Source organism: Eumetopias jubatus, unplaced genomic scaffold (assembly GCF_037043125.1).
Source record: "Eumetopias jubatus isolate StellerSeaLion01/CBP00866 unplaced genomic scaffold, mEumJub1_p1.0 scaffold_3, whole genome shotgun sequence".
Taxonomy (NCBI): domain Eukaryota; kingdom Metazoa; phylum Chordata; class Mammalia; order Carnivora; family Otariidae; genus Eumetopias; species Eumetopias jubatus.
Window position 1 is genome coordinate 115,204,033 of NW_028274809.1, and position 13,098 is coordinate 115,217,130.

A 13,098-nucleotide genomic window follows, 5' to 3' on the forward strand; every position below is an offset into this window, starting at 1 on the left:
GAAATTGTTTCTTAATATTGATCATGATGATTATAAATATGGGATGCAATCAAGCAGAGCAATATACACATTATAGGAGTTCCATAGGGAGAAGAGAGAAAAACGTGCAGAGAGACTCAAGAAACAGTGACTGAAACTTCCGGAATTTAAGGAGAGACATGGATCTACAAATCCAGTAAACTCAATGAATTTAAAGTAGGAAAAACTCAAAGAGACCCACATCAAAACACATTATAATAAAACTTCCAAAAGACAAAGACTCTTGAAAGCAACAAGAAAAAAGTTCCTCATAATGTACAAGGGATCCTCAGTAAGATTATCAGATTTCTCAGAAATCTTGGAGGCCAAAAAACAGTAGGATGATATGAAGTCCTAAAATAAAAAACTGTCAATCAAGAAGTCTATATCTAGCAAAACTCTCCTTTCAGAATGAAGGGAGGGGTAGATGGCAGCAAAGTAAGAGGGCTAGGCTTGCTTCATCCTATGAATACAACTAGATAACTATAAAATAATCCTAAATACCCCAGAAGTCAACCTGAAGACTGGCAGAACACACTCCACAACCGAAGGTAGTGATGAGGCCACATTGAAGAAGGTAAGAAGTATAGAGATGTGGTTTAGGGGAGAAATGGATCCTGGCTGCTGTGGAGGGGAGGGAACCATGGTTGCAGAAAAGGGCAAGAAAGGAGCACATAGGAATGCACAAGTCTTTGAAAGTGAGAGGGGCTGAATTTCATGAGTTCTTGCAACCTGAGCGGCTTAAAACCTGAAGTTTTAAGTGTCGGAGGGCTGGACTGCTCCTGGAGAGAAGGCAGGGAAACAACCCAAGGACATACAGTGTGAAAACAGTGATCTGAAGAGTACCTGAGGCACAGAGTAGGGAGATTATTTGCCTTCTCAGAGCATGTCCCCATAAGGCAGCATTCATGGAGAGGCCTCTCTAGGAAAAAAGGAGCTGGCCAGTGACATTTCCCTCCCTTCAGTATAAGCATAGGACTTCCTGCAGGAAGCAGCATAGCACCAACACTGGCTACCTAACTTGTTTACACTAAGCCCCACCCTTTGGTGCTCTGGTGGAAATGCCCTTCTAAGTTAGGTTTTCCTACCTGCCAGCATTGCAGTCCCCTCCCCAAGAAAACCAGCACAAACCCATGCCCACACCACGTCTCCCGACCAGAGTTTTTCACGGCCTCAGTTCTGGTGGAGGTGATTTCAGGTCTTATATCACAAGCAGACCAGAACACACGAGTTAAAACTCACCCATATTCAGGCCAGGGACCAAACATTGCCCACAATAGGCAAGGTGAGCCTCTGCAGATGACTAGCTTGAAGGACAGAGCAGACAGAGCACAGGTAGCACACATTGGAGACTTTCTCTGAAGAATCAGGCCCTGGGCACTACATGAACTCTTCTTCATAAGGTCATAATGTTCAGGAGCAGGAGACATAACTGTCTTTTCTAACACACAGAAGCACACAGAGACTTAGACAAAATGAGAAGACAGAGGAATTATCCCAAATGAAAGGACAAAATAAGGCCACAGACAGAGATCTAAGTGAAACAGATTAAGTAACATGCCTGATGGAGAATTTAAAGCAGTGATCAAAAGGATACTCACTGGACTTGAGAAAATAATAAAAGACATCAGTGAGACCCTTGCCACAGAGATGAAAGAGTCCGAAAAGAATCAGAGATGAAGAGTGCAATAAATAAGATTAGAAACATGCTTCGTGCAATGAACAGCAGGCTGGAAGAAGCAGAGGAACAAATTAGTGATCTAGAAGACAAAGTAATGGAAAACAATGAAGCTGAACAAAAAAAAGAATTATGCAAAATGAGAATAGACTGAGGGAACTTAGTGACCCCATCAGACGTAATAGCATTCATATTATGAGAATCCCAAAGAAGAAAGAGAAAAGGGGGCAGAAATTTTATATTATATTTTATAATAGCTGAAAACTTCCCTAATATGGGGAAGGAAACACCCAGATTCAGGAGGCACAGAGAATCCCCATCAAAATCAACAAAAGCAGATCCACACCAAGACATATTTTAATTAAACTGGCAAAATATAGTGATAAGGAGAAATCTTAAAAGCATCAAGACAAAAGAGGACAGTTACTTAAAAGAACATCTATAAGACTTTCAGCAGATTTTTTTTATCAGAAACTCTCCAAGCCAGAAGGGAGTGGAATGATATCTTCAAAATGCTGAATGGGAAAAATCTGCAGCCAAGAATACTCTATCCAGCAAGGCTAACATTCAAAATAGAAGAAGAAATAGTCTCACAGACAAAAATTAAAGAAGTTCATGACCATTAAACTGGCCCTGCAAGAAATACTAAAGGGGACTCTATGAATGGAAAAGAAAGACCAAAAGTGACAGTGTGAAAGTAGGAAACACAAAAGCAGTAAAAATGAATATTTCAATAAGAAATCAGTCAAGAAATTCACAAAATAGAAGGATGTAAAATATGACACCTTATACCTAAAACATGCAAGGAGAAGTTTAAAGAATGGGTTGAAACTTAACCATCAGCTTCATATAGAATACTATATGCAGAAGATGCTATATACAAACCTAATGATAACCACAAATCAAAACTAATAAGTATGGAAAGAATAAAGAGAAAGAAATCCAAATATATTACTAAAGAAAACCAGTAAACCATGAAAAAAAAGGTAAGAAAAGATCAGATAAAATCTCCAGACACAACCACAAAACAAGTAATAAAATAGCAATAAATGCTCCAAAAGACATAGGGTGTCAGGATGGTTAAAACAAAACAAAACAAGACCCCTCTATATGCTGCCTACAAGAGACTCATTTTAGACCTAAAGACACCTGTAGATTGAAAGTGAGGGGATAGAGAAACATCTATCATGCAAATGGATGTCAAAAGGAAGACAGAGTAGCAATAGTTATATCAGACAAACTAGACTTTAAAACAAACACTAAAAAGAGACAAAGAAGAACACTATATAATAATAAAGGGGACAATCCAAAAGAAGATAGAATGATTGTTTAAATATTTATGCACCCAAATACATAAAGCAATAACAAACATAAAGGAACTAATCAATAATAATACAATAACAGTAGGGGACTTTAACAACTCACTTACTAAATGGACAGATTATCTAAACAAAAAAAACAAGGAAACAATGGCTTCGCATTACACTCTGGAATAGATGGATTTAACAGATATATTTGGAACATTCCATCCTAAAACAGCAGAATACACATTCTTTTCAAGTGCACAGAGAACATTCTCCAAAATAAATTACATATTAGGCCACAATACAGGCCTCAACCAATTCAAGAAAATTGAAGTCCTATTATGCACCTTTTCTGACCACAAAACTATGAAATTAGAAGTCAAGCACAAGAAAAACTCTGGAAAGAACACAAATACATGGAGATTAAATAACATGCTACTAAACAATGAATGGGTCAAAAGGACATAAAAGAAGAAATTAAAAAGTACACGCAAAGAAATGAAAATGAAAATGCGAGGGTCCAAAACCTTTGGGATAAAGCAAAAGTCGTTCTAAGACAGAAGTATATAGCAAAACAGGCCTACCTCAAGAAGCAAGAAAAAATCTCAACCTAACCTTACACCTAAAGGAGCGAGAAAAAGAACAACACATAAAACCTAAAACCAGCAGAAGGGAGGAAATAATAAAGAGCAGAGCAGGAATAAATGATATAGAAATGACAAAAAAACAATAGAACAGATCAATGAAACCCGGAACTGGTTCTTTGAAAAAATTGATAAACCTCTAGCCAGGCTTATCAAGAAAAAAAGAGAAAGGTCTCAATTCAGTAAAATCACAAATGAAAGAGGAGAAATAAAAGCCAACACCACAGAAATAGTTAGAATATTATGAAAAACTATATACCAACAAATTGGACATCCTAGGAGAGATGGATAAATTCCTAAAAACATATTAAGTTACCAAAACTGAGACAGGAAGAAGTAGAAAATTTGTAGAGACCAATAACCAGCCAGGAAATTGAATCAGTAATCAAAAACATCCAACAAACAAAACTCCAGGACCAGATGGCTTCACAAGTAAATTCTACCAAATATTTAAAGAAGAGTAAATACCTATTTTCTCAAACTATTAAAAAAAAATAGAAACAAAAGGAAAACTTCAAATTCATTCTGTGAGGCCAGCATTACCATGATACCAAAACCAGATAAAGGCAACACTAAAAAATAACTATGGGCCAATGTCTCTGATGAACATAGATGCAAAAGTCCTCAACAAAACGCTAGCAAACTGAATCCAACAATACATTAAAAAAAATTTATTCCTGGTTTGCTGCAAGGGTGGTTCAATATTTTCAAATCAACATGGTACATTACATTAATAAGAGAAAGGACAAAAACCATGTGATCGTTTCAATAGATACAGAAAAAGCATTTGACAAAGTACAACCCATTTGTGATAAAAAAAAACCCTCAACAAAAGTAGGTTTAGAGGCAACATACCTCAAAATAATAAAGGCCATATATGAAAAACCCACAGCTAACACTATCCTAAATGGGGAAAAACTGGGAGCTTTTCCTCTACAGTCAGGAAAAAGACAGGGATGGCCACTCACACAACTTTTATTCAGCATAGTAGTAGAAGTCTTAGCCACAGCAATCAGACAACAAAAAGAAATAAAAGGCATCCAAATTGGTAAGGAAGAAGTGAAATTTTCACTATTTGCAGATGACATGATACTCTGTATAGAAACCCCAAAAGACTCTAGAACTGATACATGAGTTCAGTAAAGTTGCAGGATACAAAGTCAACATACAGAAATCTGTTACATTTCTGTACACCAATAATGAAGAAAGAGAAATTAAGGAATTAGTCCCATTTACAATCACACCAAAAATAATAAGATACCTACAAATAAACCTAACCAAAGACATAAAGACCTGTATTCTGAAAACTATAAAATAATGATGAAAGAAACTGAAGATGATATGAAGAAATGGAAAGACATTCCATGCTCATGGATTGGAAGAACAAATATTGTTTAAATGTCTATATTACCCAAAGCAATCTACACATTTAATGCAATCCCTATCAAAATACAGATAGTGTTTTTCATAAAACTAGAAGAAACAATCCTAAAATTTGTATAGAACCACAAAAGACCCCAAATAGACAAAGCAATCTTGGAAAAGAAAAGCAAACCTGGAGGCACCACAACTCCAGCATTAAGTTTTACTACAAAGCTGTAGTAATCAAAAGAGTGTGGTCCTGGCACAAAAATATACACATAGATCAATGGAACAGAATAGAAAACCCAGAAATGAGCTCACAACTATATGGTCAGTTAATCTTCAACAAAACAGGAAAGAATATCTAATGGGAAAAAGATAGTCTCTTCAACAAATGGTGTTGGGAAAACTGGACAACTACATGCAAAAGAATGAAACTGGACCATTCTCTTTCACCATACATGAAAATAAACTCAAAGTGGATTAAAGACCTAAATTTGAGACCTGAGATCATAAAAATCCTAGAAGAGAGCATAGGCAGTAACCTCTTTGACATCGGCCATACCAGTTTCTTACTAGATATGTCTCCTGAGGCAAGGGAAGCAAAAGCAAAACTAAACTGTTGGGACTACATCAAAATAAAAAGCATCTGCACAGTGAAGTAAACAATCAATGAAATTAAAAAACAACCTACAGAATGGGAGAAGATATTTCCAAATGGCCTAGCCAGTAAAAGGTTGGTATCCAAAATATATAAAGAACTTACAAAACTGAACACCCAAAAAACAAATCCAATTTAAAAATGGGCAGAAGGGGGTGCCTCAGTGGCTCAGTCAGTTAAGTGTCTGCCTTCGGCTCAAGTCATGATCTCAGGGTCCTGGGATCGAGCCCCACATCGGGCTCCTTGCTTAGCAGGGAGCCTGCTTCTCCCTCTCCCTCTGTCGCTCCCCCTGCTTATGCTCTCTCTCTCTCTGCCTGTCAAGTAAATAAACTCTTAAAAAAATAAAATAAAAATGGGCAGAAGACATGAACAAACATTTCTCCAGAGAAGATACACAGATGCCCAACAGACACATGAAAAGAGGTTCATAATCGCTTATCAGGGAAATGCAACTCAAAACTGCAATGAGATATTCCCCCCACCCCCCGCCTGTTAGAATGGCTAAAATCAACAACACAAGAAACAACAGGCGTTGGCTAGGATGTGGAGGAAGGGGAACCCTCTTGCATTGTTGGTGGGAATGCAAACTGATGCAAACACTGTGGAAAATAGTATGGAGGTTCCGCAAAAAGTTAAAAGTGGAACTAACCTATGTTCCAGCAATTGCACTACTAGGTATTTACCCAAAGAATGCAAAAATACTAATTCAAAGGGATACATGCACCCTGATGTTTATAGCAGCATTATTTATAATAGCCAAAATATGGGGACAGCCCAAATGTCCATCAGCCGATGACTGGATAAAGAAGGTGTGTGTGTGTGGGTGTGGGTGGGTGTGTGCGCGTGCGTGTGCGCATGCACACATGCGCACACACACGTGTGCACACTGGAATATTAGCCATAAAAAAGAATGAAATCTTGTTATTCGCAATGATATGGAGGGAGCTAGAAAATATAATGATAAGTGAAATAAACCAGTCAGAGAAAGACTAATACCATATGATTTCATTCATGTGGAATTTAAGAAACAAAACAAATGAGCAAAAGGGAAAGAAGAGAGAGAGGCAAAGCAAGAAACAGGCTTTTAACTCTAGAGAACAAACTGATGGTTACTGGAGGGGAGGTGGGTGGCGTAGTGGGTGAAATAGGTGATGGTGATTAAGGAGTGCACTTGTTATGATGACCACCAGATCATGTATGGAATTGTTGAATCATTATATTGTATACCTGAAACTAATATAATACTGTATGTTAACTAGAATGTAATAAAAACTTTAAACTTTTTAAAAATAAAGTAGGAGTCAGCAACTACCTACTACTACCAGTTGCCTGTTTTTTTATGGCCAAAGAGCTCAGACTGTTTTGTTTTTTAAGATTTTATTTATCTGAGAGAGAGAGAGAGCATGAGTGGGGTGGGGAGGGCAGAGGGAGAAGGAGAAACAGACTTCCTGCTGAGCAGGGAGCCTGACACAGGGCTTGATCCCAGAACCCTGAAATCATCACTTGAGCTGAAGACAGTTAACCTACTGAGCCACCCAGGCACCCCACTAAGACTGGTTTTATACCTTGTTAAGTGGCTTAGAACATATGAGTATTTGTGTCATGTGAAAAAAAAAGAATGAAGGAGAAATTAAGACATTTTCAGATATAAAACAAAAGCTGAGGGAGTTTGTTACCAGTACACCTACCCTGTAACACGAAATGCTAAAGGGTATCCTTCAGGCTGAATTGAAAAGTCACTAGACAATAACTCCCGAGATCTAAGAAAATATTAAAGAACACTTGTAACTTTGTAGGTAAATAATAAAAGCCAGTATTGTATTTTTGGTTTGGCTTATAACCTTTCTTTTCCCTATATGATTCAAAAGGCAAACACAGAAAAGAATGCACAGAAAAGGATTGTTGGGAATCAAAACAGTACACTACAAAAATCAACTAAATACCCAAAAAGGGCAGTAATGGAGGAATTGAGGAACTAAAAACATGCAGTACACAGAACAAACAGCTAGAAAGAAAAAGCAATCATCGTATATTAGTAAGAACATTAGAGAGAAATATATTGAAATCTTCCAGTAAATGAAAAAGATTGACAGATTCAATAAGAAAATCAGTATCCACCTGTAAGCTGTCTACAAGATATTGAATAAACCTATAACTAGCAGAAGAAAAGAAATTATAAAGATGGAATCAGAGATAAATAAAATAGAGAATAGCAAAACAGTAGAGAAAATCAATAAAACCAAAAGTTGATTCTTTGAGAAGATTAATAAAATTCACACATCTTTAGCTTAGATTGATGAAGGAAAAGATAGACTACTTAAATTACTAAAATTAAAAGTGTGCATAGGGTCATTACTACCAATTTTGTAGAAATCAAAAGATTATAGGAGAACACTTGAACAGTTGTATACCAACAAGTTAGATAGTATAAGATAAATCAGACAAATTCCTGGAAACACACAATCAACTAAAACTGATTCAAGAAGAAATAGAAAATCTGTACAGACCTGTGACTAGTGAGGAAATTGAATTAAGTGATCAAAAATATTCCAACAAAAAAAAATCCCTGGACCAGATAGCCTTACTGGTGAATTCCACTGAGATGATTGATTTTATGTGTCAGCTTGACTGGCCACTGGGTGCCCAGATTAAGCATTATTTCCAGATGAGACTAACATTTGAAACGATGGACTCAGTAAAGCAGATTGCCCAGCTCACTTTAATATTCATATGGATCTCAAGGGACCCCGAATAGCCAAAACAATTTGAAAAAGAAAAAAGTTGGAGTTCTCACACTTTCTGATATCAAAATTTGGTACAGAACTGCAGTAATCAAAACAATATTGATACAAAGACATGGTGATGAATGGAATCTAGGATTCAGGAAGAAGGCCTCATGTATATAGTAAATTGATTTTCAACAAAGGTGGCAGGGCCATTCAATGAGGAAAGGACAATCTTTCCAACAAAAGGCACTCAGAAAACTTGATATCCACATGGAAAGGGATGAAGTTGGACCCTTACCCCAAATAAAATTTAATTCAAAATGGATCAAATAACCAAATGTAAGACCTAAAAGTATAGAACTCTTAGAAGAAAACAGAGGGGAAAATCTTTATCCTTTTGGATTTGACAATGATTTCTTAGATGTGACACCAAAAGCACAGGCAATAAAAGAAAAAAAAATAGATACATTAGACTTCATCAAAATTTAAAACTTTCGTACATCAAAAGACTGTATCAACAGAATGAAAAGGTAGCCCACATATTTGCAAGCATATATCTGATAAGGGGTATATCTAGAATATATAAAGAACTTCTGTGACTCAACAACAATAACAAAAAGCACTTTAAGAGTAGGCAAAGGATTTGAATGGACATTTCTCCGAAGTGGTATACAAATGGTCAATAAGCACATGGAAATATTCTCAACATCATTAGTCATTAGGAAAAGGCAAATCCAAAATCACAATGAGATACCACTTCACAGCTTTTAGGGTAGCTGTTACATTTAAAAACAACAACAAAATAATAAGTGGTGGGTCATTGAGTATGTAGAGAAATTGTAACCCTGTGCATTGCTGGTGGAAATGTACAGTGGTATTTTATGGAAAATCATTTGGTGGTTCCTCAGAAGGCTACTCTTAGAATTACCATATGATCCAGCAATTCTACTCCTAGGTATATACAAAGGAATTGAAAGCTGAGACTCAAACAGATATTTGTATATGCATAGTCATAGCATTTTTCACAAAGGCCAAATGGTGGCAACAACCCAAGTACCCATCACTGATGAATGGATAAACAACAAAATGTGGTTGTATACATGCAATGGAGTATTATTCAGCCATAAAAAGGAATGACATTCTGACACATGTTACAACATGTCACATGCTACAAACAGGAAAACATCATGCTAAGTGAAAGAAGCCAGACACAGAAGGACAAATATGCTGTGATCCCACTTAAAAGAAATATCTAGAATGAGCACATTTAGAGACAGTATATTAGAGGTTACTAGAGTCTGGAGGGGGGAGACATGAAGAGTTAGTACTTAGTGGTTGTGCAGTTTCTGATTGGCCAATAGAAAAGGTTTTGAAAAGACAGTGGGTGATGATTGTACAACATTCTGAATATAATTAATGCCACTGAATTGTACACCCCAAAATGACCTAAAATGGCAAATTTTTTGTCATGTGTATTTTAATCATAATTTTAAAAAATTAATGTGGTACACCAAAAACCTTTGAATTGTATACATTAAATGGATGTATTATATGTTGCATGAATTGTATTTCAATAAAGCTGTAAAAAGAGGGTACCTTGTATATGATTTCATTCATGTAAAATTCAAAAAGGCTAAATCAGTGTTAAAAAGTCAGGATAGTAGTTGCCGTTGTAGATGAAGGAGGTAATGCTGGAAGAGAGTGTGAAGGAGGCTTCTAGGGTGTTGGCAGTATTCTGTTTCTAGAACTGCAGGGCAGTTTCATGAGTGTTCACTTTATGATGGTTTATTGAGCTGTATAGTTATGTTTTGTGTACTTTTCCATATGTGTTATACTTCACAATATAAAGAAAAAAGACAACATGAGCAAAGAAAGGCAACACTCCCCCACCCTGGGGGAGCCATTTAGAAATGTAGGGAGAGGGGCATTTTTATTGTCTTGATGATGGGGAAGCACTCTGGGTATTCGGTAGGCAGCCACCAAGGATGGTAAACATTCAGTAATGAGTAGAGGACCTGTACAGTGAGTTGTCTCACCCTAAATGCCAGTAGCACCTTCACCAAATGCTGCATTAGAACATGTTAATAGTATGATTTTGTTCCTGAGAGTTCATCTTAAAACTCTAAAGTCTTTTCTCTGGGGCCATTCAATGTATTCAGAGGAGCATTCTGGTAACTTCATAGGTAAATGTGTGCCTCAGAAATGTAAGCCTAGCTGTTGCCATTCCAGCAGCTGCAAGGGGCTGGGCTGAGGATCTCATTGTTCCAGAAACAGACTCTGCCTCATCCTCCAGTTTTCTGTCCAGCAGCAGCTCCTGGGGGTGAGGGGTTATTACCTGGCTGCACAGAGGGCGTGCCCAACTGCTTCTCAATCACATTTCCAATCTGTTTTCCTTCTTTGTAGTTTTGTGCCTTACCCTTCCTTCCTCAGTGCTGGTGATTCCAATTCTTGAGTATTTCTGGTGTTGGCAGGGAAGATCTGAACACCTGTCTTCAGTGTGCTGTTGGCAAGCACTTGAGTTTGACCTTTCTTTGCCCTGCCAAAGTCAGTTTCCATTTTTTTATCCATCATCTGCATATGGTTTTGTATGGTTTAAGTTTCATTTGAGATAGAATTTGAGTTCAGCTTATCCTCCTTGTTTTGGGGGGTTATTTCTGGAAAAGACATTGTGAAGTAAAAGGTTTTTACTCTGCCATCTTAAATCCAGAAGTCGTGACTTTCCAGTGGTGCTTACTTATTCCAAATATGGAGATCATAATTCTTCCCTGTGGTAATTTTCAGACTCTATCCCTTATTACTTTCTGAAAGTGTGACATAAGGGATTTATATGGGATATTATGCTGGTAAATACTATTGGGACAGTGACCTTAGGCATAGGTTCTCTGCATCTCCATTTCCTTCTTGAAGGTGAATGGGTAGAATGAATTGCTGAGGCTACTTCCACTTCTAAAATTTCATAATTCTAAAATTTAAAGCCAAGTCATTGCAGATTTAAAATACTTAAGACCTTTAGTACAGTCCTGTATTCATTATACTGTGCTAGGCAATTTAAAACCAATTTGCTGGAGGTGCTGGGGCAGGGGGATGTTATTTTAAATCACTATGTCTTAAATGTGCTATCTGTAAAGTAGTAGTACTTTACTTTGAGGATTGAAGAGACGAGTAGGCATTCATTCAAGAAATAAACTTGGCTTATTATTTATAAACTAGGTTCTGATAAAAGAGAGAAACCAAAACAATTAGCCTTATTTATTTACTTTTATGCAAAACTGTCCTGTCCTATATTAATAGTGCCTGGGCTCTCTCCAGTTACTAAAAGTAACAATAGGAACATGGCAATTTAATTCTGAAGATTAATGAAGTACATTTATCTCATATCCTAAATTGTACCTTTGTTACACTTATTATGCATGACAGCTTAACTATTATAATGCATAAACTCCCGTGATAAAAATACACATTAAATCAGTGCCCAATTATCTGTGCTAATGAAAGCGAGCAATGTCACAGATCATCTGCAGTAATGATCAACTACAATTAATAATTCAGAATGTTACCTGCTCCTTATTAACATTAAGTCACTGAGCTCTGTTCTACCTCTCCTCACTGCGCTACTTCAGTGGTCAAAAAGAATTAATCCATTTTCCACATACGGATGCACACATAACCATATGCACACACTACTTCACAGCTGCTCTGGTGGCTGTTTTTTAAAATTCCCAGTAGGTGGCATTCATGAACTAAGGCTTTCCTGAAGAAGAGACAAGAAGTGGCTATAATAATAACAAGTGTTTACTGTTTGTTACATATATTGTGTTATTTAATCCTCACAAATTTACAAAGCAGGTACTATTGTTATCCCTACTTTGTAGATGAGTAAACAGAGGCATGAGTTTAAATAACTTATCAAATTCACAGAATTAATAGGTTACCGAACTAAAAATCATAATCCCAACCTTGAAGGAAATAATAAGGATATATACTTGAATATGTAAATGAGGAATTAATGATTAGTGATCACCCAGTATATATCAGGCGTCATGCCAGGTCCTAGGAACACAAAGACTGAACTTCCTTCAGGAATTTATAGTTTCATATAGAAACTAAATAATAATACAATATAGTAAATGCAGTACTAAAGAGATTCTAGGACGTTAGAAGAGTGCCTAGAACTGTCTAATCCAGTCTAGCAAGGAAGAGCATAAACGAGGTTGGAATGAGTCTCCAAGTGAAGGTGATGGTGTGTGGAAAGACCAGGAGTCTAGAAAATGCAGTGAATGCAGGGGACTCTGTCCTCCTGTTTGGACTTGCTGTAGCATGAAATGTTAGGCAGGGCACCCCGGAAGTGGACTTGGAGAGGCAGCAAATGGCTAACAGTGGATGAACTGGATTAGGACCTTGGAGTTATGGAGTTGGAGGGGAGGTGATGCATTTTAAAGAGGGAAGTAATGTGATTAGATATGTGTTTTCTTTAGGTCAAAGTGGATGGCTGTGTAAGGAGTGGATTGAGGTCAACTTGTCCAAGTAGTAGGGCTGTGATTTAAACCCTGATTTAATCTAACTCCAAAGCTGGTAGCTGTACCATCAATTTGAGTAGGAGTGAGGCTGTCTTTGAAGTCATCAGGTGAATAGAAGGAAGAGTCTAAAAGGAAATGAGAAGAGCATTCAGTTATTTCCAAGTCTTTCATTTCTTCAAATTTTGTTT

At 37.0% G+C, this 13,098-nt stretch overlaps 1 protein-coding gene across 1 annotated transcript in view; it reads left to right on the plus strand.

The window, feature by feature from the left end:
- Positions 1-13,098, plus strand: part of IFT88 (intraflagellar transport 88) — a 145,488-nt gene that overhangs the window by 93,884 nt on the left and 38,506 nt on the right. The window lies entirely within an intron of this gene.